At 36.8% G+C, this 8,153-nt stretch overlaps 1 long non-coding RNA gene across 1 annotated transcript; it reads left to right on the forward strand.

Moving 5' to 3' along the window:
• Positions 1 to 4,843: 4,843 nt before the first annotated feature.
• On the forward strand, positions 4,844 to 5,711 carry LOC128283741 (uncharacterized). Its single transcript, XR_008274149.1, has 2 exons — positions 4,844 to 4,921; positions 5,273 to 5,711. It is a non-coding gene; the product is annotated as an uncharacterized LOC128283741 (long non-coding RNA).
• The last annotated feature ends 2,442 nt before the right edge of the window (positions 5,712 to 8,153 follow it).

An 8,153-nucleotide genomic window follows, 5' to 3' on the forward strand; every position in this document is an offset into this window, starting at 1 on the left:
TTCAAATTCTCACATTAATATTATTGTAATTGAATTACTAAATAAATTTGGCTTAAATTAATAATATTTTTCCTAAAACAAAATAGCGATTTTAAACATATCGACTCAAGTAAAAAGAATGGCTTTACAGGATCACTTCGGTGATAGAATGTTGTAACACCCCTAGCCCGTATCCATCGCCGGAATAAGGTTACAGAGCATTACCAGACTTATTTCATAAATAGTCATACATTTCACGTACAATTTCCATTTCCAAATATAAATCATTCAAAATCAATCAAATTGTCTCTAATATGACCCTATGAGGCCCAAATCATGCATTAGAAGTGGTTCGGGACTAAATTGATAACTCAAGAAATTTTTGGAAAACTTAAAAAGAATTTCATAAGACAGAAGACATACGCCCATGTGGCCCGACCATTTGTCTCACACGGCCAAAGACACGCCCGTGTCACAGGCCATATAGACATTCGAAATGGGATCACATGGCCGTGTCCTAGCCCGTGTTCGACCCCGTGTAACTCCCTGACTTGGGTCACACGACCAACCATACGCCCACGTGACTAGCCCGTGTATCCTTCGAAGTGGCCTCACACACCCGTGTGACTAGCCCGTGTATCCTTCGAAGTGGCCTCACACGCCCGTGTGCCAGGCCGTGTGCTAGGCCATGCAAAACTGTAGGGTATACTCACATATGCCTTAACAAGGGGTTGTGTTTTCGGCTAATCAGCGCGGAACTGCTATTTGGAGAATTTGGTTTGATTCTTGGAATAGACTGGATCATGGAGCATCTGGTTAGTTTGGGCCGTGCTACTAAGAGAGTACTCTTGAGATCTAAGAATGATGTCGAAGTGATTATGACAGGCAAGCGTCAAGATTATTTATCCAATATGATCTCTGCTCTTATGGTCGAAAAGTTGGTTTGTAAAGGATGTAAGGCATTTTTGGCCTATGTGTGTGATTCGGCTTCTGCAGATTCATCTATTGGGAACATTTGGCGATTAAGGAGTTTTTGGATGTTTTTAGGTTTGCCTTTGGATAGGGAGGTCAAGTTCGGTATCGAGATTCTATCAGGTGCAGCTCCAGTGTCCATTGCTCCCTACCGCATGACACTGAAAGAGCTTATGGAACTAAATGCTTAACTTCAGGTACTCCTCGATCGAGGGTTCATTCATCCTAGTTGTCTTCATGGAGGGTGCTTCAGTTGTGTTTGTAAAGAAGAAAATGATACTATAAGGATGTTTATAGATTATCATTAGCTAAACAAATTGACGATAAAAAATAAGTACCCATTTCCAAGGATCGATGATTTATTTGATCAGTTTCGTGGGGCTTTTATAGATCTTCGTTTTGGGTGCCATTAGCTTAAGGTTAAGGTGGTCGATGTTCATAAGATTGCTTTTAAGACTTGTTATGGGCAACGAGTTCCTAGTCATGCCCTTTGGTTTGACGAATGCTTTAGCTGTATTCATGGACCTTATGAACAGGGTTTTTTAGCCATATTTAGATCAGTTCGTCATGGTCTTTATCGACGATATTCTGGTATACTCTAGGAATGATAATGAGCATGATGAGCATCTTAGAGTAGTTTTTTAGATACTTCGTGAGAAACAGCTCTATGCTAAGTTGAGTAAGTGTGAGTTTTGGCTTAGGAAAGTCACTTTTATGGGCCATGTAGTTTCTTCTGAGGGGATCCGAGTTGATCCTAAGAAAACTGAGGCTGTTGTTGAGTGGAAATAGCCTAGGAATATCTCTAAGATCTGTAATTTCCTAGGGCTAGCGCTTTACTATTGAGGGTTTGTCGAGAGGTTTTCACTTATCGCAAGTCCTTTAACTAAGTTGTTGTGTAAGGACGCACCATTTATCTGGACTGATGAGCAGTAATCGAGCTTTGAGAGGCTCAAATTTATTTTGACTCAGGTTTTCGTTCTGATACAGCTTAAATCTGGCAAGGAATTTATGGTTTATAGTGATGCATCACATTTTGGTTTAGGTTGTGTTCTGATACGAGATGGTAAGGTAGTAGCTTATGCATCCTGATAGCTTAAGTCACATGAAAGCAACTATCCCATGCACGATTTTGAATTGGTTGCGGTTGTATTCGCCTTAAAAATCTGGAGGCACTATCTGTATGGTGAGAGGTATATCATTTACACTAATCACAAGATCCTTAAGTATCTCCTTACTTAGAAGGAGTTAAACGTTAGGCAACATAGATGGATAGAGTTGCTTAAGGACTACGATTGCACTATTGAATATCATCTTGATAATGCCAATGTGGTGGACGATGCTTTTAGTTCTATAGCAATGTCTGATTTGAGGGCGATGTTTGCTCGCCTAAGTCTATTTGTTTATGGAGTCTGTTAGCCGAGTTGCAAGTTAAGCCAACTTGGATTGAGCAGATTTGGGTTAAACAGTTGAGGGATGATTCTTTAGTTCTACGTTTCTGATAGGTTGAGGAAGGGAGTACTAATAATTTTGGGCTGAATAATGATGGGGTTTTGTGTTTTCGGGGTCGAGTCTGTATACCTAATGACTCTGATTTAAGGTAGTCTATTCTACGAAAAGCGTCTGTATACCTAATGACTCTGATTTAAGGTAGTCTATTCTACGAGAAGCGTATAGTAGCCCTTATGCTATGCATCTAGGAGAAAATAAGATGTATCGTGATCTATGTGAGTTGTACTGGTGGCTGAGTTTGAAACTGGAGGTAACAAATTTTGTTTCTCATTGTCTGACGTGCCAGCAAGTTAAGGCTAAGCACCAACTACCTTCGAGTTTACTTTAACCTATTAAATTTCCCCTATGGAAGTAAGAAATTGTGACTATGGACTTTGTTAGTGGGTATCCCTTAACACACACTAAGAAGGATACTGTGAGGGTCATCGTGGATCGTTTGACCAAGTTTGCCCATTTTATTCTGGTAAGGATAGACTATTTCTTTCAAAAATTGGCCAAGTTATATGTGTCAAAACCATTTTTTAAAGGGAGGTTTGAAAAACGGGGTTCGACTTTTTGAAAAATGAAAATGAGAGTCGCCACCAACCTTTTTAGGTGTGATTGGATCACCTTATAAAACGTTTTGGTCTACGAAAATTAAGAAAATAGGTTCGGGAGTCGGTTACGTATGAGGAAGGATTAGCACCCTCGCTGTGACATCCCTAAATTGACCCTAGTCGGAAAGTGGTTTCGGGACCACTAAACCGAGTCATAATAATAATTAACCATCATAATTGATGCTCATTATATGTATATATGCATGTGTGAAAATTTCATGTTTGGATTTTGTTAATTGTAAGTGAATTTTTATCAAATAGGACTTATGTGAGAAAATTTAGAAATGTGCTAGGCAAATGTAAGGTGGCCTATTAATACATGTGGGAAAGTGTTGTCCTTGCATGTCAAATTAGCCAAAATGAAGCATGATGGCCGGCCATACTATGGGTGGAAACATGTCTCCAACATGTTAGACTAGTGATGCATGTAGGAAACAATAAATTAAGAAAGTTAGCATTAAAGAAATGGAAAAAAAGATAATGATGATAACAAAAAAAAAAAAAAGAGTGTGGATGCTTCCCCCTTGCCGTACATGGGAGAAACAAAAACAAAGAAAGAAAGAAAAAAAAAAAGTGTTCATTCTCTCATTTTCTCCTTGCTTGGCCGAATGTACTAAGAAGAAAGGGGGGGAAGCTTGAGAAAATCAGCCATGGGAGTTTGCTAGACTAAGGTATGTTGATGTTATCCATGAGATTTATGCATGTTTTTAGTTGATAGTTTGAGTTCCACCTAACCCATGGTCTAAACCTTTACCATGAAATGGGGATGATATTCGGCCATGGGTGTTGTCTTCTTGGTATCATTGATGTTTGATGTTTGATGTTGTGGTGGTGAGGCATGAAGATGAGTTAAGGTTCAACTAAGGTGGATTTGTGGATGTTATTTGCATGCTAAAGGTAAAGCTTGTAATGATGCATGGTATGGTGTTGTATGGCATTTGGCCATGGTAGGAAATAAAAGGAAACTATGTTCGTTGTTCATGTCATTTGAATGAGAAGTGCTAGTAAGGTGAAGTACAAATGTTAGTGTTTGATTTACTAGTGTATATATGCATACTAGCCTAGTTGTGAACTTGAATCAAATTGGTGTTAAGTCGATACAAGCGACCTTACTTGTTGAATGTATCAAGTGTGGAAATCGGCCTTAACATGAATGTGTATGTTCGCCACATGAACGAATACATATGTTGATGTGTATATTCGGCCTTAGGTAGCCTATTGAGGGCCTTAGCTTTTCCTTGATGCTTGAATGAATTGTATTGAATTGCTTGATGTAATATAAAATGTGCATGACCAATGTGTATCCAAGCAAAAGGGTGGCCATATGACCATTTAAACTCCTTGTCATATTCGGCCATAAGCTAGCATAATGAGGTTTTAATAAGTTAAATTTGTGTGAACTAGCTCAAGAACTCAAAGGACCAAAGTTGGACAAGGGGAAAGACAAAGTAATCGAATAGCCATTGAAAACGTGCGACAACATCCGAGGTAAGTCATTAAGCATATATTTTGTATTGATTTAAATGATCATAATATATATGCAATTGTGTTTAATGAATTGATGTGTAAATGAAAATGTATGTGTATGGAATGATGCCACTGTTGAATGTATAAAGGCAGCAAAATGCATAAGGTATTGGTCACGGCACTAAGTGTGTGGGTATAAATGGAGACGGTGACAAGATTGGCACTAAGTGTGCGGGTATAAAATTGTACAGCACTAAGTGTGCGAGTTTGATTCTATAGCACTAAGTGTGCGAGCTGAAAATATATAGCATTAAGTGTGCGGATTCACTATATGCTCTTGTATTACAATTGGCACTGAGTGTGCGACATTATCGAGTTAATCCCGGACAGCGAATCGGGTAAGTACCTTGAGCTCATGACGAATAGACAATATGTTCATGCTCGGGGTTGAGCTTGGTAAGCTTTAAATCTATGTGATGATTGCAATTGTGTGATTGTGGTGAAAATGAGTTAGTGTGTGAAAATGCCTCAAATATCTTATCGTATAAATATGAGATGTGGATGTATGGCTTGGTATGAGATTGAACCGAAAGGTTCGAGGAATTATGGTATAGTTCCGATATGGATGAAGTACCTAGCCTTGTTTCATTGTTTCACTTTGTGATGAATTTAGCTAATGGATAATTGTAAAGTGCTTATGACTTACTGAGTTATAAACTCACTCGGTGTTTTCTTGTCACCCATTTTAGGTCTCGTGGACTCGTATTGTTGCGTGCTCGGAACCGTCGTTGAAGTCATCACACCGGCTGAAATATTTTGGTATTGTCTTCGTTGTTGAAGAACAATTGGCATGTATAGGCTATTATATTTTGTTGAACTGTGGGTTGTAAACTTTAAGCCATGTGAAAATGGCCTATGTGGTCGTCGAGTGGGATGCTAGAACCTATAGCCACGAGTCTTAGAAACTTTAATTTTGATAAGGTGGCCATAATTTGTGTCATGTTTGATGGATGATTAAGGCCAAGGAAAGATTCATGAAATTGGCATAGTCTACTGCAGTAACTGTTGCAGACAGCAGCAGTGAGGTGAGATTGAAAAATCACTAAAAATAGTAGAAGTAGAATTAAATAGTGAATAAATTATGCAATTGAACCCTGATGAATCTAGTTTAATATGGATGGAACGAAACTACCATATGAGCAGTATATTGAGAGATATTAAAGTTCTCGTGAGACAGGGCCAGAACGGTTTCTGGGTCCCCTGTCGTGACTTTGAAAATTTACTATAAATTATCCAGAAAGAATTAGAAGTTATTCCTTATATGTGCAGATTCCATTTTGAGTCTAGTTTCATTAGAAACAAACGACACCAGTATTAAAGCCCTGTACAGAGAGATATTCAAGTTTTAACGCGCAAAGGTCAGTGTAGTCGACTCCTGTAACATTGGTGAATTTAACTAATAAACTGTACCAATTGGCCCAACAAAAAATTCTAGAAATAAATCCATGGATAGATATATGAGTCTAAATTCAGGAAAAATTTACGGAATCAGTTTCCGAGGTTTGAAACTCGAGATATGATTTTTATGGCTACAGTGACGCAGTTTCCCAGCCTGTCTGGAAATGCCAAATTGGTTGGTACCTTGAGAAGATTTGGCCCATTAACCCCTCGTGTCCGACACCGGCGACGGTCACGGGTTCGGGGTGTTACACTCGCAATGCCCAAAATTGGTACCAAATTGAATAGATTTCTGTCTTAATGTCAAAAATTTGAAAGGATTTAAAAAATAAGATCCCTTTTTTAAAATCAGAATTATTTAAGTTAAAAAAATCGAAATTCCTTAGCTCCGAAAGAATACAAACATCACATCCAACATGATAGGACACGATATTCTTAAACTCTCGTAACTGAAATCATGTCGTGATTTACAAAATCTATTTAGAAGGATACTTTAGGCATTTAGACAAACGGGAAATCGCATCCCAACATGTTAGGGCACTATTTTTTGAATTTTCCAAACATCAAGCATTGCCTTTTATTTTTTTTTAAAAAAAACCTTGGAATATTATTTTAAATGACGTTTTAGGATGACATATTAATGCATCATGAAGCATAGATGTACAAAATATTCAAACATTTCCATACAAATATAATATAATTAAGACAAAACTAAATAACATGAACATACGTTTAATAAAAAAAATCATACTAGGGTAAATATAAGATAATAAAAGATAAAAACATGACTAAACTAAAAGAAAAACATAATACATGCAAAAATTATATAACAATATATATCATAAAATAGCACATAAAAGAAATAATTAAACATAGTATAAAAAATGAAACTATGCACAAATAAGATAAATGACATATACTAAAAAATGAATAAATAGAATATTTACAAATTATAAAAATATAATGCAATAGTTCAAAATACATGAAATGATAATATAATATATATACATGCATAGAAAATATATATTTGAAAATAAACTATATAAAAGGTTAAATATTATAATATATAAAATACATAATCAAATGTATAAAAGATAGGAATAAATATACATATTTGAAAAATGAAGAAATTAAAATAAAAAAGGTTGAAAAACTAAGATAGACGAAGAATAAAATAAGAACAAACCACAAAGAGTAAGAACGCAAGAGGGAGAGAAATTTGAGTGAATGCTCTTAAGAATTATTATTGCTTCCCCAAAACTCAAGTGAAGTCCAGTTGTTTTACAATGAGGGGAGAGGCCTCTATTTATAGTTGAGCCTCCCCAAATCCAACGATACAGATCAATTACATCAACGGTTAAGATTAAAAGGTATCTACAAATTAAATCTCTAAGATTACAAAATCATATCTTCTAAGATTGCATATCATATCTAAGATTGCAATCATATCTAAGATTGTATCATATCTAAGATTGCATATCATATCTAAGATTGCATATCATTGAAGATTATATTTCCATATGAGTCAAGCTTGTAGATGGACCTTAAATCTTTTCAAGTAATGGGCCATTCCGATCGGGCCAAATTATATTTGTAATTCGATGAACTTGGACTTCGTTTTTTTGGGTTTATTATATTTTTGTTTTGGACTTATTTCGGGCCGGGCAAAATTGAGTGTCTCATATTGCCCTCTTTGCTCATTGCTGTGTAACAGGAATAGAGCAAAGACTATAAAAGGACCAATTTTGCCTGGGCTTGCCGAGTCTTGAGTTCTTGATCCTTGATCTTCTTTAAATGGCCTCTTGACGGCTTCAATCTGCTTCACTGCAACTCAGGAAGGCGATATCTGCTATCTTTGATCTGTTCCCCGTCTAATACAGAGACGCCAAATCTGTTATCTTTGATCTGCTCCCCGTCTAAAATAGAGATGCCAAATCTGCTTCTTTAATCTACTCCTCGCTAATACAGAGATGCCAAATCTGTTATCTCTGATTTGCTCCCCGTCTAATACAGAGATGCCAAATCTGTCATCTTGGATCTGCTTCGATGTAACACATGAAGGTCAGATCTGCTATGTCTTCGATCTGCTCCCCGTCTAATACAGAGATGCCAAATCATCTTCGATATGCTTCAATAAAGGTTCAATCTATTATGTCTTTGATCTGCTCCCCG

The sequence above is a fragment of the Gossypium arboreum genome, chromosome 2, assembly GCF_025698485.1.
Source record: "Gossypium arboreum isolate Shixiya-1 chromosome 2, ASM2569848v2, whole genome shotgun sequence".
Classification (NCBI taxonomy): Eukaryota; Viridiplantae; Streptophyta; class Magnoliopsida; order Malvales; family Malvaceae; genus Gossypium; species Gossypium arboreum.